General features: G+C 48.8%; 1 long non-coding RNA gene and 1 other non-coding gene across 4 annotated transcripts; both read left to right on the top strand.

The window, feature by feature from the left end:
• The first annotated feature begins 332 nt into the window (after positions 1-332).
• LOC145715873 (uncharacterized) lies at positions 333-23,540 on the top strand. Of its 3 annotated transcripts, XR_014148343.1 has the most exons (4): positions 333-3,084; positions 12,790-12,959; positions 22,731-23,078; positions 23,159-23,540. It is a non-coding gene; the product is annotated as an uncharacterized LOC145715873 (long non-coding RNA). The 3 variants fall into 3 exon arrangements; XR_014148342.1 differs by having other exon boundaries at positions 22,731-23,540; XR_014148341.1 differs by lacking the exons at positions 22,731-23,078; positions 23,159-23,540 and adding an exon at positions 18,274-19,797.
• On the top strand, positions 11,999-12,126 carry LOC115944339 (small nucleolar RNA SNORA17). The gene has a single exon (XR_004078904.1). It is a non-coding gene; the product is annotated as a small nucleolar RNA SNORA17 (small nucleolar RNA).
• Positions 23,541-24,427: the final 887 nt, after the last annotated feature.

The raw sequence follows: 24,427 nt of genomic DNA, 5'->3' as shown, positions 1-24,427 counted from the left end.
CCCGGGGGGGTGCTCTCTGGGCGTCCCCTTCTCTGCCCTCGTCTGCCAGGCCCAGGTTTCGCCTGGCCCTTCCCAGCTTCCGGCCCTTTGCTCCAGGCCAGGTCGCAGGGTCAGGAGCTCGCGAGTCCTCTATTTACTGTTTGGTTTCCATGGTGACACGTAGGCACCGTCAGCGCCTCCCGTCACAGGCCCCGCAGCGCGGCCCCCACCCGGCGCCGTGACGTCTGCCCGCCGCTTCCGCTCTGCCCATGTTTGGCGTAGCCCGCGAGTCGCCGGTCGGTAGGAGGCTGCGAGCCGGGCTCCCACCTCCCCCCGCCCCCTGTTCCCGGCCACGCCCTCGCGGGGGTGCTGCCGGACGCTCTATGTCATGCGCCCCCCGCCCCCGCCCCCGCCCCTTCCCGCAGATCCAAGGTGCGGCGAGGAACGGGGGCGTTAGGGAGCCCTAGAGAGGGCGTGGGTGATCGGATGAGCTCTGTAAATATTCGTTGACTCTTTGAGGCTGCAGACAAGATTTGGGGCTGTCTCGTCCGTCCCGGGTGGGTGAGCTCGGATCACGATTTTCTCACTCGGTGCCGGAAATCATGGAAAGAGCCATCCCTAGCCTAACTCTTATTTTATAGGCTCGAACAAAATTCTCGCCCATGGCGCAGTGGAAAGCTTTGAAGCTGGAGGCTCTGGGATCAGTGTTGCCCCTTGGGAGATAAGTGACCTTGGGAAGGGTCACTTCCCTTTACCCGGCCTGGTAAAATGAGCTGTAGGGGTGGGTGGAGTGATCGTACTGTTTACAGCGGTCTCAGTCAGGTTTGGGGGGGGGGCGATCGTCCATCACCTCCGAACTATCCCGTATCCCCGTGGCATAATTGGAATGTCAGTGAAGCTCGCTGAGGACTCCTACAATTCTGATCCTTATAGTAACTGGATTTGTGTGGCTCTTTGAGCCTTGCTCGTATGAGGCGCTTAATTAACTCAGTTAACTGACTATTGAATGAATCCTAGGCAAATTACCTTCGGACTTCACCTTCATAAATGCGGATCCCCGCAATTCCTCTTACAGGCGGAAGGAAGAATATTGCGATGATTAATAATCGCGCAGCAGGGTTGCTGATGTAAAGCGATTTGCAGATGTAAAGGGCAATAAGCATTCCTGGGAGGAATCCAGCGAGATTCCAGAAGTCTCCGAGGGAGCCGTGGGTGTATGCCGCCAGGCCCTGAGGGCGGGGGTGAGGCGGGCAGTGTCGCAGAGGCCACTGCTGGGGACTCGACTGGCTGCCGGCATGGGGCTAACTCTTCAAGCTGCTCAGTCGCGCGCCCTTCCTCCCCCCAATTCCCCAGTTTCTCTGGCCAGAGGACTGTGTGTTTTCCAGAATATCAGAGCTGGAACGCACGTCAGACATTTCCCTCTAATCCAGCCTTTCTGTTTCACAAATGGGGAAACTAAGGCTCAGAGAAGTTGATTCATCCACCCAAACTTGCACAGCTAGTTAGAGACAGATAGAGATGAGGATTTCTGGCTTCAAACTAGAGTCCTTTCCACCTCATCTCTAACCCCCTGTGCTCTTGTGGCTTGGGGACCCTGCTGCCTGGTTCAGATGGTGGGCTGTGCAGTAAAGCTAAATACTGACTTCAGGCCTCCTAAAGGATGCCAGTGGGACACCTTTTGCTCTACACAGCCCACAGCCCGACCCCAGGGCCTGCAGTGATGTGCAGGAGGTGTGTTCTGCCAAAGCCACAAGTATTCCTCCTTACAGTGGCTGGAATGGCTTCTCTTGTCCAGAGAACCCGAGTTGGCTGTCCTGAAACCAGGCTTAGACTAGCAGTAGGTCATTTTTCATAGTTACCCAAGCCCTGCATTAAGCTTTTCTCAGCCAAGGCAACAGCAGAAGGCGTGTAGCCTGAACCCGTGGGAACCCTTTTTTGCTCATTGTAAGGTCTTTTCATGGTGCACAGAGGTTGGATTCTGTAGGGGAATGCCTCAAATGTCCCTGTCTCTCTTCCCTGTCCGTCTCAACCAACTTCCTCTTACATTCCATATTCTATTTCTTCCCTAACTTCTAGACTGAGTATGAAGGCAGCTCAGATTGAGAAAATTGGTGCCCACCGCTGGCCTCAGCCATCCCCACCGGCTGATTGGAGGAGTCTGGGATCCTCCGCCTCTGATTGTACTCGGGGCTATAGTGGTAGAAGCAGCCGCTCTGCCCCCTGGTGGACGTGTGAGGCACAGCGCCCTTCTCCAATTCCAGAAGCAGCCCCGTCCGTGGTGGTGACTAGAGGAAGGAAGCGCTCTTTGTTCACTCGGATAGAAATGGCAAAATTTGGCAGAAGAAAAATAATCCCAGCCCTTTCTTTTTCTAGTTTATTTCTGAGGATCTGGTCCGTTTGGATGCAGAAAAAACTTGTGTTGTTTCTCTTGCCTGGACTGTATTTCTCCTTCCCGCTTATCCAAACCCTGCCCCTTTTTCAACCCCTGTTTCAAGTTCCGCCTCCTTCATAACAATCTCTCTTACTCCCGCTCCTATGTATCTTCTAAAATACAGCTGTGTACAGACCCAGCACACAGAGTGCACACTTACATATGTCATTTTCCTTGAGGGCGGGAGCCGGGTTTGTGTGTCTTTGTGTTCGTAGACTCCATATGCCCAGCACAGGGCTGGGGACAGAAACTGCTCTCAATAAGCTCTTGCTTACTAATTGATAAATTAATTGATTAATCTCTGCAAAAGCAAACTCTAAGCCTTTGCTTCCACCAACCTTCCAGAACTGTCAGTTCTTTGGGGGAATCTAGTGACCTAACCAAATATCGCCTTGCACAATAAGTAGTTACACAAAGAATTTCACAAGAGAACACCACCATCCCCCAGGGAGGGATGAGGAAGTTTGAAGTGGACTCTCAGAGAGAGATGTGGAGGAGGGTGGCCGTGTGGAAAGGTCAAAGGACAAAGAATTAGGAGGGAGAGGCCTCTGTTCCTGGGCTCAGAGAGGCCGCTCAGGCCCTAGTGCCTGGTGTGGATCCGGACTGCACCACCTGCTGTGTGGCCTTAGGCAAGTTCACTCCCTTCTCTGGGTGTCAGTTTCTCATCAGTAAAAGTAAGTACCCATCTGCTAGTAATAGGATGAGGATAAACTGAGTTGCTATTTGCCAAGTGCCCAGCACGTAAGTGCTATATAACAGTTTGTAGATGAATTTTCCAGCAAAGGTGTCTCGTAAATGGGATGGAGATTATTATACCATCTCTCGGTTCCCTTTCACACCAGCCTTCCAGACAGTGCATGAACTTTGGGGTCAGGCAGGCCTGAGCTGACTCTTGTCTCTGTTAGCAGTTGTGTGACTTTGGGCAAATTGCTCTACTTCTTGGAGCCTTGGTGTTCTCATCTGTGAAATGAGGATAATTGTGTCTACCTCAAAAGACTGGTGTGTGCATTGCATGCTTGTGAAGTACCTAAAGCATAGAAGGAGCGTAATAAACAGAAGCGATGGTTATTATTGATGAGAGGAGCCATGCATAAAGAAGAGGGTCTCCAAAATCTATGATGTTTCAAGAAAGAGTGAGTGTGTTGAACAGCCACAAGGCCAGCTCAGCCACAGAGCTCGGGGTGGTGAGGCGGAAGGCCTGGGTCTGGGCCATGACTGGATATCACAGGTGCTGAAGAAACCAAGAATGGTTTGTACAGCAGCTCTAGGAACATTTTCTGCCCCAAGGCTGCGCTGAGGGTGTGGATCCAGTGGGACTGGGTTCCAGTTGTAGGTCCTTCTGCACTCCTTCCCAGGAGAGGGGACTTGACAGGGTGTGGGCAGGGTGGGCCTCGGAAACCTGTCCTTGTGGAGTGCGCATGTGTGGGAATGGCCCAGAGACATCCTGCCCTGCAACCTGGACTTCCGGCACTGGTGTGGCCCTCCCTCATGGCAGCTCCTCGGTGCTGCCATTCCCAAACCTGTCCCAGGACACCGGGACTGATTGCCGCCAATTCTCCAAGGGCTGGGGGAAGGGGGGGGGCGGTGATAGTCTTAAAGCCGAATTAACCTTGCTTCCCTTCAGCATTTGCATACCCCATTTAGTACTTTTCCACATCTGCTGTTTGTATTCCTTTGAGTTCTTTTGGGGAAGGCGGAAGGAGGGTTGCAAAATCCCAACAATGATACGGTGTTGCAATCCCAAACACGCTGGGCATCACTCTTAACGGTCCTCGGTCCTCACGCTTGACTGCGCTTGTCCCTTGTGACCCACGAGGAGTTGTGTGCTCCCTGATGGCAGGCTCTATACTAAGGAGGTCACTATTCCGAGATCCCAGACACAGTCTGAGACCTGGACAAATCCACCTTAGGGGCTGTTTGGGGATCACATAGGAATCTGTGAGCCCCATTCCAAACTCCTGTTTCTCATGATGGCAACAGGGTGGAGCCCAGTGACTAGCATCCAGAGCAGAACTCAAAGGAAGAAACTATTTGTAAAAAAACCCAGGACCTATGAAGAGTCACAAAGGTACCAGTAATGGTTGTCTGCGGCCGAAGAGGGAATGTGTTTTTCTTCTTTTTGCTTGTTTGTACTTTCTGATTTTTTGTCTTTGGCAAGCACCTATTACTTTTGTAAGAAGAAAAGATGTTTTTAAAATGTTCCCAGCAGAGCAGTTTGGTTTTTTTTTTTAATAGATAATAAATGGGAAGTTTCAAACACCCTCTGTTTTTTTTTTTTGTTGTTGTTGTTGCTTTTCCTCTCTTTCCAAAAGAAATAGATGCTCCTGGTGAAATCTTTGACAATTCAGACAATCAAAATAAAGAAAATAAAAAATCACCTGTAGTCTCATCACAGAGATAATGACTGTCATTATTTTTTATTTTACCTTTCCTGTACACTTTATAGTCTTTAGCTTTTATGCTGTGGTTTTTATGAAAATAGGACCACGCTGTAACCATGTTTTGTAATCTGCTTTTTCTACACCGTAGATCATGAACATATTTTTCTATGTGATCAAATTTAATCGCTAGTTACATAGGATTCTGGTTATAAACATCCAACAATTTAACCAATTCTGCATTGTTGAAATATAACCTTGGGGCAGTTTCTAAATTTTTTGCTGTTATAGACAAGGCTGCAAATATCTTCACAGCTAATTTTTTGTGCACATCCAAGATTATTTCTTTTGGGGGTGGGCCAAGAGTGTGCTCCTTGAGGCTTTTGAAATGTAGCTGCGCCCTCAGGAGAGACAGTCCCAAGGTAGAGTGCTCAGGCCCTGTGACAAAGGGGAAGGTCATATTGGCTCACCCTGTTTCTAGCTGTGTAATTGTAAAAATTATTTACCTTTTCGACACTTCAATTTCCTCAACTATAAAACTGGAACGATAGTGGCTATGTAGTTAAGACGGTTGTCAGGACTGTTGATGTCTGGATTGTCTTTCCTTCAGCGGAAGAAGTTGTCCTGAAACTGAGGTCTGGTTGCCTGGGACAGTGTGGTGGGGGGGAACTCAGGCAGGTTTAAATGGTAAATGGCGAAGATGCTGGAGAGGGGACAGTAGAGGTGCACAGGTAGTGAAGGGGCTGGTGGGGAGGAGGGTGAGGAAGGGTTAGAAGAGGAGGGAGTGGGACTCAGGGGGCAGGGGTGAGATGCCAGCAGGGACGTGGGCAGCAGGGGTGTGTGCCAGTCACTTTGGGGGGGCGGAGCCTCTGTCCTCCACTCTGGGCGCCCCACCCCCCCAGGCGGCTTGAGCCCCATGTTGCTTCACTCCCTGCCAGTCTTCTTTCGGTTCCTTGAGTGCGACGTTCCTCTGTGTTGTGTGACCTTCGTACATTCTCTTCCCCCTGCCAGGAACTCCTACTCTTTGCCTTTTTTTTTTTAAGATTTTATGTATTTATTTGACGCACAGAGAGAGATAGCGAGAGCAGGAACACAAGCAGGGGGAGTGGGAGAGGGAGAAGCAGGCTTCCCGTCGAGCAGGGAGCCCAGTGTGGTGCTCAATCCCAGGACCCTGAGATCATGACCTGAGCTGAAGGCAGACGCTTAATGACTGAGCCACTCAAGCGCTCCCCCTTTTTTTTTTTTTTTTAAGATTTTACTCATTAATTTGTCAGAGACAGAGAGAGAGCGAGCACAAGCAGCGGGAGCGGCAGGCAGAGGGAGAGGGAGAAGCAGTCTCCCTGCCAAACAAGGAGCTCGATGTGGGACTCGATCCCAGGACTCTGGGATCATGACCAGAGCTGAAAGCAAATGCTTAACCGACTGAGGCACCCAGGCGTCCCGCCTGGCTAACTTTTAGGCAGCAACAGATCACAAGCTTAAAGCTCACTTCCTCAGAGAGGCCTTCCCTGACCATCTGGTATAAACCAGCTCCCCTCCCTCCTGTGACTGGCTCGTGTCCTCTGTACCCACATGGCAACATCAAGGTCTGTAGTTACGTGTGTGATGGTTCTCCCTTGGTGTCCCCACTAGGCTGAAAGCTCCACCAGGGTAGGAACAGGGTCTGTTTTTTTGCTCACAATTGTATCCCTGATGCCCAGGACATAGTAGGCACTCAATAAGTATTTATTGAAATGGAAGAAGAAACCAGTTGCTTTGTGACCTGTAAAATGCTTTTACATCCCTCCTGTGGTTCAGTCTCATCTTGATTGCTGCTGGCTGATTGGCTGAAGGAACAGGAGATTTGGGGGCTGAGAGGGATGCCTTAGCCAGTTCCTCTCCCCTCCTCCTTTCCCTTGAGCAAGTGGGCTTTCCTTTCTCAGACTAGAAACTTGAAATCAGTGCCTCTTAAACCTGATCTTCTTAACATGGGAATTGTGATCGCGGGGGTCTAGGATCCTCCCTAGGGTTGGGTCCAAGATTCTGCATCTCTAGCAAGCTCCCAGGTCAGGCGCCTGTGGTTGAACAGGGAGGCTTTCTATTCCCGGCGTCACTGGGATGCTCACCCTTAAGGTTGGGTCGCTTCGCCCTCTGTCGGCCACTGAAGGGCATGGCAATCCTTGACCAAGTAGATAAAGAGCGCCTACAGGGATTTTGTTAAGTCACACCAAATTCTGGGGGGACAAAATCTTCTGCTAAAAGCAGATGGCACACAGATTCTGAAAGTATTAGGAAATGTATTCTTAAGAATGCACTCTGGGGGCACCTGGGTGGCGTGACCGACTCTTGGTTTCGGCTCAGGTCCTGATCTCAGGGTCAGGGGATCGAGCCCCAGGTGGGGCTCCTAGCTCAGTCCGGAGTCCGCTGGAGATTCTCTCCCTCTCTCTCTGCCCCTCCCGCTCATGCTCTCTCTCTCTCAAATAAATAAATAAATCTTAAAAAAAAAAAAAAGAGAAAGAAAGAAAGCACTCTGTAAAGGATCCTGCCATGCTGAGGCAAAAGGAATGCCCTGAACTGAAGGATGTTAGGGCTGGGAGGGACCCTGACACTCAGCTAGTGAACAACTTCCTTCTTTCACCACTGTTTGCTTTCCCTTTTTTTTTTTTTTTAAATAGCAGAGGCCTTTCTTCATCAGGGATGTATAATGACTTGCATGAAGCCTAGGCGTTTTGGCCTCTGTGGGCTCCTTCCTCTATAAAAATTAATTGAAAATTGTATTTTATGATTGTTTTGGTATAAAGATAAATATGTTAACATATATAATATATTGTCATTTTTATTTTTTATTTTTTTAAAAGATTTTATTTATTTATTTGACAGAGAGAGACACAGCAAGAGAGGGAACACAAGCAGGGGGAGCGGGAGAGGGAGAAGCAGGCTTCCCGCCGAGCAGGGAGCCTGATGCGGGGCTTGATCCCAGGACCCCGGGATCATGACCTGAGCTGAAGGCAGACGCTTAATTGGCGTCCCTATATTGTCATTTTTCGATGTAAAAGTTAATTTTTTTCTTCTGATTTTCAAAAGAAATTAAACTATTTCTGTGGATTTGTGAAAATATTGTGGGCCTTAGGCACCAGGCTGTTTGTATCAGCCCTGTTCTCTGCGCAGTGCCCGGGTTCTATCTCTTTACCCACACGCCCAAGGCTGTAGGACACGCCTGGAGGGCCAGATTGCTTTTAACGCAGGTGCCCAGATTGGACACATTAAAGGGCTTATACAAAATACTGAGTGTTTACTCTGTGCCAGGTGCTTGAAACATATTGTTTAAGTTTCAGAACAACCTTGTTAGGTAGGTGTTACTGCCCATGTTGTGCCCCCAAGAAAATCAGAGTGAGAAGGTGACGTGACTTTCCTCACAACACAGCCTAGTGGGTGGCAGATCTGGGATTTGAACTCCAGGTCAGTCTGATCCCTCCAAAGACTGTGCCCTTAATGTGACAGGATGTACATCGAAGTACCTGCCTGGATATCTGTTCCCAAATGTACATTACGGTAGCAGGGATACTAAGGGACAAGATGTTCAGGGAAGGCTGTAGGGTCTTTGGGAAGAGGGAGAATGGAGGCTGGCTTTGGAGAAATCACTGCAGAGATGAAATGGCTGGAAAAGGCACCCGAGGCCACAGAGATGGAGAGGTGGGGGCCCTTGGTTCAGGGGACCATGGGGAGATTTCCCAAGCAGGAGGGAACTCAAGGTTAAGAAGTAGAGGGTGATGAGGCAGGGTGTGGCTACGAATAATGAGGAATTTGGGACCAATCTCATGCTCAGGGGCGGTTTTTTGTTTCCTTGTGCCCTAAAATCTGGTCCCAAATTATCAATAACGTAACAAAGTTTTATCTGTCGTCCCTAACTCAGTTAAGATCTTTTTTTTTTTGGGCGCCTGGGTGGCTCAGTTGGTTAAGCGACTGCCTTCGGCTCAGGTCATGATCCTGGAGTCCCTGGATCGAGTCCCGCATCGGGCTCCCTGCTCGGCAGGGAGTCTGCTTTGTCCTCTGACCCTATCCCCTCTCATGAGTTCTCTCTCAAATAAATAAATAAATCTTTAAAAAAAAAAAGATCTTTTTTTTTTTCCTCAGTTAAGATCTTATCCATCAGGTAGGAGTTCTGAAGTTTGCCCTACACTCTCAGAAATGTCAGGAAGTTCAAATGACTGTCAGTTCCATAAGAGTGGGGAGCCTGTGGGGGCCTGGGTGCTCAGCACACCTTTGATGAAGGAGTGGACATCCTGGTCTACAAATAAATCCCTTTAAAGCCCCAAGGAGCAAATAGCTGACTGGAGAAAGGGACCCTGGCCAGGAGAGGGCGCTGTTCAGTGAAACAAGATTTGGTATAAGGAACCACCGGGATCTTTCTGCAGGATTGCGCATTGAGAATTTCCATCTCTGGGCTTTGCTCTAAACTCTGGGATTTAGGTGACCAAATCATTCTAAATTCTTACATTAACTCTTGTATTATAACTAGGAAAAGTGGGTAAAATGCAGTTTAGTTCCTCCATTTCATGTTCTTTTAATGCTGTAGGCACTTAATACAGATAATTTATTTTTTGGGAGAGCAGTGCTTAAAACAGCAACCAGTTTATTATATCTCATGATTTTGTGAGTTAGGAATTAAGACAGGCATTGGCCAGGAAATTCTTCTGCTCAATATGGCAAAGGCTGATGTCCTCTGTGTTATTCAGCTGGGAGATAGGCTGGTCTGGAGGGTCTAAGATGGCTTTACTCAGAGGACACAGATGTAATTTTACATTTTGTGTGGTTATTTTTGTGCCTGTCGCCCTCACTAGTCCAGAAGCTACCAAGGGCTGGAACTGTGTCTGTTTCTATCACTTTATCACTTGTGGCTAGCAGAGTGCCTGGCCAATTGGGGCTTAGTAAATATTTATTAAATACATATTTGTTGAATCAATGATGTAATTTTTATAAAGAGTGTCAGGATCCTCAGAAAACAGGCATTGGTAGGAGTTGATGATGATAGTAGCTCGGTAAGTGCCAAGACTAAGCTAAGTACTCTACAGCCGGGCTGGTTGGCATAATTTACTCCCATTTTATAGATGAGGAGCTGGGCTCCTGACACAGCTTCAAAGGGTGACATTCAAGAAGCCCCTTGTATATCGCAAATCAGAGAATCTGGGGTAAACTCAGGAGCCCTAGAGGCCAAGCAAATTCCCAAAATGAGTTATTTGGGAGAGAAAAACCTGATGATATGACAAAAGGCAAGACAGTGTGTTTTCAAATTGGTCACAAACGATGCTCCAGATTCCTGCTTCTACAGTTATCCAAATAACAGAAGCAAAACCACCCCGAATGTTGAGGTGAAAATTCACTTGGATGTTTATTGCTACATTCACTTAAACTGTTCCTCAAAAATCCACATGTTTCTTCTTCTTCCTGGTTTTATTTATTTATTTATTTATTTATTTACTGTTTTTAACGATTTTATTTTATTTTTTTTTTAAGATTTTATTTATTTATTCATGAGAGACAGAGAGAGAGACAGGCAGAGGGAGAAGCAGGCTCCCCGCAGAGCAGGGAGCCCGATGAAGGACTCGATCCCAGGACCCTGGGATCAGGACCTGAGCCGAAGGCAGACGCTTAACCGACTGAGCCACCCAGGCGTCCCATTAACGATTTTATTTATTTGAGTGAGAGAGAGCAGGAGAGACAGCAAGCAGAGGGGAGCAGCAGAGGGAGAGGGAGAAGCAGGCTTCCCGCTGAGCCGGGAGCCAGACGCCAGGACTCGATCCCAGGATGCTGGGATCATGACCTGAGCTGAAGGCAGACGCTGAATGGACTGAGCCACCCAGGTGCCCCTGGTTTTATTTATTTTGATGTTAATGCACAGCTGCACTGTTCTGTCAACATGGTGCATTGCTTCTTTAGTTTTATCAAACAACAAGCTGGCTTAGTCAAGAGTGTAGCGTCACGGAGCCAAGGTGGGTTAGTTAGAGCGTCGTTGCTTGAAGTCTGATGTCGCCAGAGGGATCAAAGCACTCAGGGATGATCTGATGCCTTGGCTTCCTATGGGCTCTGCCTCGCCTGAAAGGCTCTTGTAGCTCTCCTTCCTGTGATGGGGAAATACCCCAGGGCGTCAGGAAATTCCTGCCCGGGCAGGGAGCTGACTTCCCGGTCGGTATCCCAGGGAGTCTAAGCCCAGTCCCTGGCAGCCAATCAGCAGCGGAGCTGCCTCAAACTGACAAGCAAAACGAAGCCCAACAAATGCAGCTGGAACTTGAACAAACAGATTTGGGTGAGGCTGGGAGGGGAGTCAGGCCTGGCGTCATCCAGGCTCTGGGCCAGGCTGTTGTCATGGTGACAGCCAGCCCGTTTACCAGCGGGCAGCAGAGCCAGTTTTCTGAGGGGGAAGCCTACGGAGGGGGGCTGGGGTGCCCGAGGGGGCCTGCGCTTCTCCCAGTAAGAAATGGAAACCCACAGAGAAGGCACGGCCACTCCGAGTGGTGCCTTCTCGCAGGAGCCGGTGGACGGCGGGGCGGGGGGTGTGGGGGTGGGGGGCAGTGGGCTGGGAGAGGCTGGCCAGCCCGGGAGGGAGGGAAGTGGCCACCGAACGAGCGGAGAGGCCTCTGGGAAGGCTGGAAGGCATTCCGGGCAGAAAGGATTTGCAGCTGTGTTAGCTTTCTTGGCAAAACATGAATTGAAGCAGATCACAGAGTTCTTTAAAACAAAAAAAACCAAACCAAAACAACAACAACAACGACGACGACGACACACAGGCCAGTGGATGAGAGGGGGTCTTTGGGACTGTCAGGGGTGGAACATGAAAATGCCTACGTCTTTCTCCAGAAGCTCTTTTTCTTTTCTCATCTTTTCTTTTATTTTCTTCTCTTCTCTTGTCTTCTCTTTTCTTCCTTTCCTTTTCTTTCCTCTCTTTTTTCTCTTCTCCCCTCCCCTTCCCTCCCCTGCCCTCCTCTCCTTTCCCCTGCCCTCCTCTCCTCTCCCCTGCCCTCCTCTCCTCTCCCCTGCCCTCCTCTCCTCTCCTCTCCTCTCTCTTTTCTTTTTGCTGATGTCCACAAGTCAAGTAATTACTTGGAGGGCAAGAGGAACGAACAGCATTCAGCGTAAAACAAAACGTTAGAAAATATCTGCTTTGCAGGGCAGGGCCTGCGAGGTGCTGGTGTCCGTGAGGATAGGTTACTTTAGGGTAAAGAATAGGCACCTTCCTGCCCTCAGAGGCATTGCAGATGTGGCTGGTGTGTTACACTTGTGTCATTAGGTGGCAGAAAGAGAGGCTTGTCTACACTCAGTGTTCTGGCCTGTGAGCATCTGGATAATTAATAGTCTGACACTAGACCAAAAAAAAAAAAAAAAGACATTCTTTCTGGCTAATGTGCCATATTAGCAAAACAAATGCCGTGGAGGAAAGAATCGTGGTACGTCCTCTAGCAATCTTGCTGCCAAAGCGTCTGCCACGCCAAAGGACAACCGCTGTGTGAGTCCTCCTATGTGGGGTCCCCAGAGCAGTCACACTGTAGAGACAGAAGGTGGAAAGGTGGTTCCCAGGGGCTGGGGAAGGGAAGGAGGGAGTGATGTTTAATGGGTCTAGAGCTTCAGTTTGGGAAGATGAAAATAGTTCCAGAGATGGATGGTGGTGAGGGCTGCCCAACAACGTGAATGTGCTTAGCACCACTCAACTGTATACTGGACAATGATTAAAATGGTACATTCTGTGTTATGTAGATTTTACCACGGTTTTTATTTATTTATTTATTTATTTTTAAGATTTTATTTATTTGACAGAGAGAGACACAGTGAGAGAGGGAACACAAGCAGGGGGAGTGGGAGAGGGAGACGCAGACTCCCCGCTGAGCAGGGAGCCCGATGCGGGGCTCGATCCCAGGACTCTGGGATCGTGACCTGAGCAGACGCTTAGCTGACTGAGCTACCCAGGCACCCCAAATTTTACCACAATTTCAAGTGTCTCAGTTAAAGGCTGCCTTCTTGTTGTACCAGGAGACCGTGGTGTCTGTTTGACGGCCGACGCCCAGGGCTTGCTGGTTCACCTCTGTGAGCCTTAGCTGTGCCATCATAGGGAGGACGGACGTCTTCCCTCAGCCAGGAATGAGGAATGGACGTGCAAGCACCGAGTGAACAGAAAGGCACCACAAGAACGTGAAATATGGGTAAGATATTATTTCAAAACTCCTTGTTAAGGCACCCAAATGCTGGGGGCAAGATGAAGGAGGGGCAAAACAAAGGAAAGGATGATATTTGGCAATCGCAGGAACTGGAAAAAGCCCAAATACTGTAGGAGAGGAGAAAAGAACTTGGGGCTCCTTCTCCGGGACCAGAGGGTAGGACCGACTTGGGCGATCACAGCGATTTAAAATACTTCTCCCTTTTGCTTTGCCTAAATTGAGAAACAAGTTAAGCCCACCCATCAGGAGGAAATGAAACGAAATGAAACAAATGTCCAAACATCACCTCTCAAATTTCACGAAGGGAAATGGTATAGTTGCAACACAATGCTGGGTCAAAGTTTATGGGATCTGGAACCCAAACGTGCTGGTGGAACTCAAGTCACCATCAGTTTCATTAATGGTTAACGATTTAGTCAAAGAGACTTTTTTTTTTTCCACTAGAAGAAATACTCTAAGAAATTCATCACCCCCACCGCCACTTACCCAACATATTATGTTAGCATCTATTAGCATGTGCCAAGCCCTCGTCTAGATACGCACCCTATCTTTTCATTTCTTATGACGACCATGAAAGGTAAATCTTTGTGGATAACCACATGAGGGTCACGTTTAGCAGTTTGTTCTTTCTGGTTCTTTGTTTCCTCATCCATAAAATGAGAATAATGTTACAGCCAGAGCAGTTTAGCAGCTCACCCCTAGTCACACAGTTGGTAAGTAGTAACATCAGGATCTGAACTCAGGTCTCACTCCAGAGCTCTGCACCAGAACACCACACTACACTGGCGAAGACACTATTGCTGAGAAGCTTCTGAAACACAATTGGTAATGACTATTTCGCTCTGGGAGCAATTTGAATGAGCAGTTGGTAAATTGCTTTATCATGACATTGCATGATGTCCCATTGACATGCAGTGGGGAAGAGCGATGAATACCATGAGTATCTTAGCAGGGATCTGGCTCTAAAGTTGGATGAAACCACCAAGTACAGAGTATGAAAATGCTTGGCTGTGTTATGTATGTGTGTGTGTGTGTGTGTTGTGCGTCTTGTATGTTTTATTCTCTCTGTGTTGTATGTTGTATGTGTTGTGGATGTGTTACGTGTGTTGTGTATGTATTACATGTGTATGAGTGGGTTGTGGAAGTGAAGGAGACTTGCCTGATTGATTTCTTCAACACTGAAGACCAGACATTCCAACAGCCAACGCTTACATGGTGCTCGCTCTGAGTCACGCCCTCCTCTCAGTGCTTCCCATGTAATAACTCATTCATCTTTGCAACAGTCCTGTGCAGTGGCTACTAACAGTATCCTCAGTTTATGAATAAGGAAGTGGAGGCACAGAAGGATCAATCAACTTACCCAACAGTAAAAGGTGGAGCTGGGTTGGAACCCAGGGAGATTGGCTTCAAATTCTGTGGTCTTTTTTTTTTTTTCCTTTTCTTTCTTCTTTCTTTTTTAAAAAGATTTTATTTATTTGAGAGAGAGACAGAGATAGCAAGAGCTAGCAGGAGTGGGGAGGAGAGGGAGAAGCAGGCTTCCCGCTGAGCAGGGAGCCCAATGCGGGGCTTGATCCCAGGACCCTGGGATCACGACCTCAGCTGAAGGCAGACGCTTAACCGACTGAGCCACCCAGGCACCCCTAACTGGTGCTCCCAGATCACCATGTGGAAGGTGATAGAACTATTCTCCTTATTCTGTGGCTGGCAAGCCTGTGAACCATGTGAACACATGTTGGCTGAGACAGTCAGCACCCTCTAATTAAATATTAGCCGAGGCAAGCCAGCCATTGCTGGCCTTGTAGTGCATGTGTGATTTCTATCAATTTAATGATTATTAAGAATTGAAAAGGACTGTTGTCAAAATCTTACATTTCACGCTTGTGAAATCTGTACAGACAAAATGGTTTTATTGATTTGTTTCCTCTGAAACCAAGGGCTACCTAGAGATGACCAGTATCTATGGATCAGATGTTCTCTGGCATGTGAGGACAGACTGTGATTTATTTGAGATAGGATGGCATTCCATCTTTTGTCTTTCTTTAATTGTCTTCCTGGTGCCTGTCACTTTGAAGTTGGGAATAACAGAAAAAGGTCTTTGGTAATGCTATTCAAAGTGGAGGAGGGGACCAAGCCTGTTACCATAGCAACACAAAGGCACTGGTTATCCATTCATCCACCCAACAAACGTCTACTGAGGACCTGTTTTGTGCCGGGCACTGTTTTAGGTGACAAAAACTCAGGGATGAATGAGATAAAGTAGTTGCTTTGTGGAGCATCTATTCTAGTGGAGAAAAAAGACATCAAACAACTGAATAAATATAAACATAATAGAAGTCTAGACAGAGATAAGGGCTATGAAGAAAATAAGGCAAGGAAAGCGGAGAGGGAATGGCATATTTTACATAGTGTGGCCACAGGGGCTTATCTGAGGCTCTGCAAAGTGGTTAATCTAATTGTGTAAAGAATTATCTTAAACATCCCAAGCCTAGACCCCACTCTCAGTGGACTGCTTTCTTCTTGTTCCCCTTCTCCCACAGGATCTAAGGGTAGCCCATGTCCCCAAACCCTCAGCTGCAGAATGAAGGTAGACAAGGGACACTTAGGCAGGGGATGAGGAGTAGGTGAAGCTAGACCCTGGGGAGGGGAGCAAAGGGTTCAAGAGCTTGGGGGCCCATGGATAAAGGGTCAGTGGTTGTTCATTGATTACCTACTCAGTATCCATTTCTCTTCTCCCCACTTCCTACCAGCACTCATATTTGCCTTCTGGGTTTGGGTGGGATGTCAAGGAGGTTCCTGACTGTCCTAACAATCAGCATCATCTTAATTCTTTTACCTCTGTGATCAGTTCAGATTGTGAAGTTCAAAGTGTGACACTTGAGTCTTCTGATGGCTAGAGAAGTGAAGTTCTCTCCCCTCCTGGTGGAGACAGGTAACCCTGGGTCCATCTTGTGACCTCCATGGAAGCCATCCTGAGGACAAAGCCAACACATGGAAGAGCAGAGAAGTGGAGCCAGACTCCCAGTTGCTCTTGAAACACATAGCATTGGATTTTCCCCTTTGTGAACCAATTCATTCATTCAAAAACATTTTGAGTGCTTATTATATGCTAGATATTCTTCTACATGTTTTGGGGGAAAAAAAAATCTCTGTCCAGTTTTTGTTGGCTTCTCTTTTTTTTTTTTTTTTTAAAGATTTTATTTATTTGACAGAGAGAGGCAGCGAGAGAGGGAACACAAGCAAGGGGAGTGTGAGAGGGAGAAGCAGGCCTCCCGCGGAGCAGGGAGCCCGATGCGGGGCTCGATCCCAGGACCCTGGGATCATGACCCGAGCCGAAGGCAGACGCCCAACGACTGAGCCACCCAGACGCCCCTGTTGGCTTCTCTTTTACTAGCATGGGAGGAGTGGTGGGCTGATGATCACCAGAATCAGTCTGCCTAGGTTTAAATCCTGGCTCCACAACTCTGTGGCTGTGTGACATCAGGCAAGTTACTAAACCTCTCTGTGCATCAGTTTCCGCACACAAAAAGGGGATAATTCTAGTGCCTACCTCGTAGGATTGTTGTGAGGATTAAATGAGAGAATGTGAAGGGTGTGGGACAAGACTGGGCATGAGGTATGTGCTTGATGCAGGGGCTCTGATGTGCCACCCACCCCACGCTTTGGGAATGCCTTATTTCTCCCAGCCACAGGGAGTGCTTTACAAGTATTGCCCCAGGGGAAGATGACCATGTTGCCCCAAGGCCAGGGTCTCTTTCTGGGAACAGTCTACATCCCACGACTGATCTATGAGGAACTATAAGTGCTGGACCCCTTGCCTCAACTCAGGACCACTCTGAAAGGTCACACTGGTTCTGGAACTCTCCCTGGGGTTGATGGACGTCTTTGTTGGGCTTCCATCTCAGCTCAACTTCTCCCTCTGCCCAATTCTGCTTCTTTTTTCTCCCTTTCTGTGGATGTTAATCCCAACAGCACATCATGCATGCTGGTCTCTGAGTTTCTTCTCAGGAACACAACCTACTCAATAAATGTTCGCTGTTATCCTCACCCTCATCCTCATCCAAAAGCATCCTAAGTGATAGAGAAAAGAAGAGAAAGTGTGTAAAGAGGTTTTCTTACTAACTGGGAAAGGGTGACCATATGGGGCAGTGCAGAATGGCTAGAATGACCACACATGTTTTGTGGAGCTGAAGGGTTGTTATGTGGAGCAGGTGAATCCTTCTCAAATCCTCGTCTCCAGTTCTGGGTTGGACTTGGTGACTTGAACCTCAAGTAGAGCTCTGTGTATGAGCTTGACTGGTCAAGAGTAAGATTTTTCTTTCTTTTTTTTTTTTAGATTTTTCTTTCTTAATGGACTGTACCACCCTCTCCCCTCCAATATTAAGGGTGTAGTACAGGGTTACACTTTTACCTTGTTATTCAATTTCCTGCCACAGCTGTTCTGGGAATCTGGCAAGCCCTTTTCACATACAAAAACTCAGTTTTTAGTGCTGTGATGGGTGGACCAGTTGGAAAGGGATGGAGGCTCCTGGTTTTATAGTCACATGGGGGCAGGAGTTTGCTTTCTTGAATCTGGAGAGCTATTGGGACACTGGTATTCACAGGCTGAATCTGGCAAATGAAAAGCAGGATTTAGCACATACCCTGCTCATAGCTTTGCTGGAGGGGGAAGCTTGTTTCTGTCCTCTGGCTTTTTAAGCCAAGTGATGGTGACGCAGGAAAGCAAACTGGCTGTGCTTTCTCTAAAATGCTGATGGATTCAGCTGAATCCCACAGCATCATTCAAGGGCCCACCACGGGCAAGCATGGGGTGTGTGTGTGTGTGTGTGTGTGTGTGTGAGAGAGAGAGAGAGAGAGAGAGAGAGAGAAAGTCAGGTCCCTACCATGTGCAGGGGAGATCAGCCATGTTACCAAACAACACGTTCCCCAGTACAGTGGATTTAGAAGCAGACAGACCAGTTCTCAGAACTTGAGTTGAGTTCTAGTCCTGGTACTGAAGGTTGTGGTTTTATATTCGGGTTGACACAAAGCTCTGGAGACCAGTGGGTAGGAGGAGATGGTAACTCAGGAAAAGGCAACTGTCTTGTTTGCCGGGTTATTTATGAATATTCAATTTTGCTCTAGAAAATGAGATAAATTAAGTATAGAAGCAAGTAGCTTATGAGATTTTTTAGACACAGTGGAATAAAGAGAACATATATGGGTTGAATATAGATCAAATGAGAACGTTACTCATAGACAAGGAGTAAGAAGACCAAGTAAACCTTAAATATTTATAAGGCGTGGATCATGTCTTCTCTAGATTGAAGCAACGTCACTCCTATGTTGGCCACTCAGTGGTGACGCCCCAAGAAACACAGATAAAACCTGCAGCCGCTCAGGAGATTCGTTGGGGTGCTGCAGTGTGAACAGGTGCCCTTGGCCCCGAGTCTTCCCCACAGAGGCGGTTTGTGTGTGAACTTCAGGCCCCCCCTCCAGCCGGTTGCCTTGGCTTGCCCTCACCGCTGACCTCTGCAGCCACACCAGCAGGAGAGAAAGCTGCTGCGGCGGAGAGAGAACAAGAGGTAGAAGGTAGTGTGACCCAGGATTCAGCTAGGGTGATCCTTCTACCTGCTGGCACTTATCCTACGGGTGTTCACCTGTCCTGTCTCTTTGCCTTGCTTCTTTCCAGTGTGTGTTCTAACTTGATTAAATAAATGCCGAGATTCAAGCATCTTCATTTGGCCCGTGAGCCTTTCTGTTCCGTGACCTCTGGCATAGGCTGCCTGGAGGTGTCAGAAGCTACTGTTGCCTCTAGGAAACGTCACAAATGACATGGGAGTCGTAGCTCAGGCTTCCTGGAAGCAAAGCCCAAGACATAAATTGTTGTGCAAGTGATTTATGAGGGGGTTCTGTCTGGAGACAAAGTCTGTGAGGAAGTGAGAAAAACAGGATGGGAGAAGGGAAGAGGCCACACAAAGATGAGGTTCAGCTGATGTGTAACCTCAGCCTGGTGCCATGGAGAGCTGCGAAGCGTGGATGCTCTGCAGGTCTGACCTTCCTTGAGGCAAGAGGGCCGGTCTTTTGCACCCGGTGTTAGGGAATGGATGCGCCAGCCTAGGGAAGGAGGTCTGGCTGGGACATTGGCAGCATCTGCTACGGGTGGTTGGTCTGAACTCCCCTCCCAGGTGGGTTACAGTGGTAAGGGAGGGAAGAGAGAACTTAGTAGGTTGGGAAAGTAGTGGGAGAAAGGACTGGAAAGGCATGATGCCGTATGACTTGGAAGGGTCTGAAGCCAGAGCAAGTAGTTAACACCTGATTCCATGGGCAGGAAGCCATAGGGAGCCATGGTGTGCTCTCGAGCATATGTGTGATTTGGAGCAGTGTCTAGGAAGAGAGCCGTATGGCGGTGGTATGTGTTGGGAGGAAGCTGCTGGCAAGGAGGGCAGCTGGGCCTGGTCTGGGCACTACTACAGGTAGCTTCAAGCATCTCTCTCCTCGGCAGCCTTCGGGCAGCCCTATTCACTCAGAAGGCCTAGTTTTGCAGCCCTCTTCCTGGTCTCAATCTTACCTGATTCTCTTAAGAATCAGCCTTGTCCTGATGGAAAAGGGACTGGTACCACATGCCCAGGATCCCTAGGCCAGGCTGGGGTGGGCAGGGGTGGGGACAGGTGCATTGCTGAAGGGTCTCCCTTGGAGAAGAACACCTCCTAAAAAGCTCAGCACGGATCGAGGCTGGCTGCAGAGGGCTGGTTAATGCTGGAGTCGTACACACTGAGCGGGCTCCAAGTGAGGTTACCTGCTCTCTAAGTAATACAGAGCTTCTAAGCCTCTGGCTTTTGTGCAAGGCACTGTGGCCACCTGATCAGCAGCAGGCTGAAGATTCTTGGATTCAGACCAAGCCAGCCTCCAAGCAATGATCCTTCCTTAGGGCAGAGGTTTTGACTGTCTATCAAAACTTTAAGGGCAGTGGTTCCTAAACTCTAACATGCAAAAAACACTACATGGAGGGCTTGCTAAAAAGCACAGGTTTCTGGGCCTCACCTGCAGAGATTCAGACTCAGCAGGTCTAGGGTGGGGGTGAGGAATTTGCATTTTAAATATGTACCCTTGTGACTGGGACCAGGCTGTGAAAGGGTCGTAAGTGGGGAGAGGGAAGATCCAGCACTGATGTACTCAGGAAACCCAGCAGCCCTGTGAAGTAGGTAATATTACTTTCTTTCTTTCTTTTTTTTTTTTTTTTTTAAGGATTTTATTTATTTATTCGACAGGGAGAGACACAGCGAGAGAGGGAACTTCCACAAGCAGGGGGAGTGGGAGAGGGAGAAGCAGGCTTCCCGCCGAGCAGGGAGCCCGACGCGGGGCTCGATCCCAGGACCCTGGGATCATGACCTGAGCCCAAGGCAGACGCTTAATGACTGAGCCACCCAGGTGCCCTAGGTAATATTACTTTCATTATTCTCAGTTTATAGATGGATAAACTTGGGCTCAAAGGATTTAACGGCACTTCCCAAACTCTCAGAACTAGTCAATGACAAAGCTAGGATTCTAATCCACTCACATACAGCCTGTGCTGCTAGCTAAGATCTGGAGAAAGAATAATAGGGTGTCTAGCTGGTCGCATACACATGCAGGCTCGTCTCCTGACACCTGCCCCCCCCCCCCCCCATATGAGCCCTCTGGAGCCAGGTCAATAGTACCAGTGAGGAACAGGCTAGGTTGTGCTGAAGTAACAAATGAGCCATCGGGTTCATTTCTTGCTCATGGTACGTGGCCATTCAGACCAGCAGGGGGGTCTATTCATTGTAGTCACTCAGGGATCCAGGCTGGGAGAAGCTCTATGTTGACAGGGTTCCACGATTGCAGGGGTAGAGAAAGAGGACACTGGCTCTTGAACCATGCATTTCTGTCTGGGAATGAATGGGTGTCACTTCTGCTCAAATTTCAGTGGCCAAGGAAGTCCCATTGTCCTGCCTGAGTTCATCAGAGTGTGGAAATGTAAACAAGAATATAGTCCGCCACGCCAACATCCGCTCATAAGAGCTTGAATGCACCTCCTTTTCTCCTGTCTTTGCACATGCTGTTCCATCTGTCTGTTCACTGTCCTATGCCTGCTTCTCATCAACTCAGTGTCTAATTCTAGACTCCCTGCCACCAGCTCTGGGCAGCCTTTCCTCATCTGTCCCAGTCTCCAACCCCTACCCCCGCGCCAGGGCCCGGGACTGATCTCTGTTAGGATACATGCCGTGTTGCACTGCGAGTGTCAGTTTGTCTGTCCTCCACCCACTGGAGTGTGGGCTCCCAGGATATGGGCACTTGCCGTGGTGACAGGCCTTGAAGCTCTAGCCCCTGAGAAGGCAGGAGGCGAGCAAGCGCTCAGGGGCGGCAGAGCAGAGTGATGAAGAGCTGGATTCTGGAGCTTGCAGGAGCTGCCCTGCTCCTTTTCCCACAGGAACAGGATACGTATGGGCTTCGGAAAATGGGGAAGAGGAAGGTAAGAATTCTGTGACTTCAGGATGAGCCAGCGCACACAGGAGAAGGAAAACCCCTGCAGCAGGGGGCTTTTTCCAAAGCTTCATTGCCCCATCATGGAAAGACTCACCTCAAACCCGGGTTAGTCACTGCCCAGCACTGGCTGTGTCACCACAGGGTGAATTTCAATAGACCCAGAAAAGGACATTCTGCAGCTGGGGGAAAATCCTTGCTGTCCCCACTCTGGGGCCCCTGGGGCCCATTAGAGGTCATTGTTAGCCAAAGAGCAGGTGTTAGTGGTCTCTTCAGAGGAGCTTTGCTTGAGTCCTGTCACGCCACAGCCTCTGGGGTCTGGGGAAGGCTATTTGGGTTCAAGATCAGGGGATTGAGGCCTGCTCAGCAAGGGCATTAGCCTACAAGGTCTGAGTCACTTGCTGGGCACCCACACCTGGAGTGACCGCAGAATCGAATCCCTGAAGTGTCCCACCTGCAGCCATACGGCTCCGAGACCGATGGGCGTATGAGGAGAATTCAGGATGACAAGCACTTACAAGGGCATGGGGGTGGGATACAGCAGTCCCAGAGTTAAGCTGTAAGTCCCTTGAGGGCTGAGGGCAGCTCTCATTATTGTCTTATCCGTAGAACCTGTCCTGACAATGGCCGACATGGTCCTACATAACGGAGCCCTCTCCTCCCTGCTCACCTCTGCTTACCTCTTCTGACCTCATCTCCCCCTTCTCTCCTTTCCGCTCCAGGCACACTGACTCATGGCTCTTCCTGTGTCATGTGTCCTCCTGCCTCACGGCCTTTGCACCTACTGTTCCCGAACTGCTTGTACCCAGAAATCCACATGGCTTGTCAGTCAAGTCAGGTCTCTGTCCAAACCTCACCTTATCAGAGAGGCCTTTGGGTCCATGTGCCCTGGCTTCCTTAGCCCGCTTAACTTTTCTTCCTGGGGGGCGCCTGGGTGACTCAGTAGGTTAAGTGTCTGCCTTCGGCTTATGTCATGATCCCAGGGTCCTGGGATTGAGCCCCGCATCTGGCTCCCTGCACGGCTGGAAGCCTGCTTCTCCCTCTCTCACTCCCCCTGCTTGTGTTCCCTCTCTCGCTGTGTCTCTCTCTGTCGATTAAATAAATAAAATCTAAAACAACAACAACAACAGCAAAACAAAACAAAAAAACCCCTTTTCTTCCTGGGACTTTCTGCCCTGAGGGAGTATGTACTTGGTTATTTTCTGCCTCCTTTCTCTCCACTGTAAACTTTTTGGAGCAGGATTTTTCCTTTTCTGTTCCTGACTTTATCCCCAGGGTCTCGCCTGGTATAAGTGAATGTATAGTCATCACCGAAGCAATGTCTGCTGATGGACTCAGCCTACCTACCAGAATAAAGGGTCTGTGGTCAGAGAGCACTTGATACCAATCCGGCGCTCAGCTCTCCTGTTTAATTTGGACCTAGGCCATGTTCTTCTTGGACCTGTCATCACCCCCTTTTCTTATTTCTCTGGGGTTACCTCCCCAGCCCAATGGGAAGCATCAGCTCTTCTCCAGGGGAGCCTGAAATCCATGACACTTCCAGGCAGCATGCAGAAGACGCACTGCTGGAGAGGCCGGGCCGCCCGACTCTGACCCAGGCAACCCGTGAGGCCGAGGGCTCAGGTTGGTTGGCCACGCTCAGCCTTCGGGGTGGGGGGTGTCTGGCTGACCTGCAAATGCCTTCGTTTGATTTTACTTTGAAGATGAATCCAACATTCAGAAGCGGAGACATTTCACAAGACAGTCAGAAGACCCGGCCACCGTGGGCCTGCACTCGGGCATGGCACAGCCCCCGGAGCTGAAAAGCTGGCCCTGCTTTAGCTCAGCTCTCTGACTGGCCACGGTCCTCACCCCTCCTGCACCATTTGCTCCGGGGCCGTCTGAAATAAAGCGCATGCATGCATGCACGCTGGGTAGCTTCTCTCCTCACACTAGCCGTGGGACTTGAGCAAGTCTTGCAAGACGGACTTCCCAACGACCCCCCCGAGTCCATGGTGAGGACTGGATGGGAAATTCCTTGGGAAGCAGAAGCACTCTGCCCCTCCCCCAAGCGCTGCTCTACCACTTCCTCTTCTCTCTGCTTCCCTCCCCAGATGCCACCCCTTCAGTCCCTGGACACTGCTGTCCAGCCGGCCCAGGTGGGTCCTGGCTTCGCAGCTGGATCTGCCTTCCCAGGTGGGGAGAGCTGCGGGCAGCCACTTGCAGCTGCACCTGCATCCGTGTGGGGTCCCTACTCGGGAAGGATGCATATGTCACGGTGAAGGTGTGATGAGATGCAGGAGGGCTCTGAGTCCTAGCGGGGCTTGGCCTCAGAACAACTACAAATGAGATTGGAGCTGCCAGATGGGCGGTTGCCACTGAAAAGTCTTCCCTTTCCAATCCTAAGGTCCTTGTTCTAGAACCAGGTGTCACAGCAACCGCCTGTGAAGTCAGCTGGGTTTGCTCAGCTTTGTAGGAAAAGCTACTTCTTCCTCCCGGGACTATTAAGCTAGTGCACCTTTTAAAAGGTTTTAAACTTTTATTGCTTCTTTGAAATAAAGCATTCCTCTCATTCCAAAATGAAATGCATTTCAAATGGATTTCCCAAGATTTTCTTTATTTTGATTACAAAAATAATCCATCCATGGTTTTTATAGAAAAATTGGGGAAATACATAAAGGTGCAGAAGGAAATGAAAGCCTCCTATAATCACTGTTAATATTTTTGGTTTATGTCACTCTAGACTATTTTCTGTATACTCCGATCATTCATATATATATATGTGTGTGTGTGTTTGTGTGTATATATGTATTATATGTATGTACATGTATTTTCCACAGATGATGTCAGATTCTTATTATATATACTATTTTATAATACACAGCATAAGGCTTGGAAAACAGTAGTCAATAAATAAATATTGCCACTGCTAATAAATATCATTTATTTAATGCCTATCATATGCCAGGCATGATATTAGGTGTCTTACATAC

Source organism: Leptonychotes weddellii, chromosome 9, assembly GCF_054177405.1.
Source record: "Leptonychotes weddellii isolate Sample4059 chromosome 9, ASM5417740v2, whole genome shotgun sequence".
In the NCBI taxonomy this organism is placed as follows: Eukaryota; Metazoa; Chordata; class Mammalia; order Carnivora; family Phocidae; genus Leptonychotes; species Leptonychotes weddellii.
Note: the sequence above shows the minus strand (reverse complement) of the source record. Positions and strands in the feature narration are given on the sequence as shown.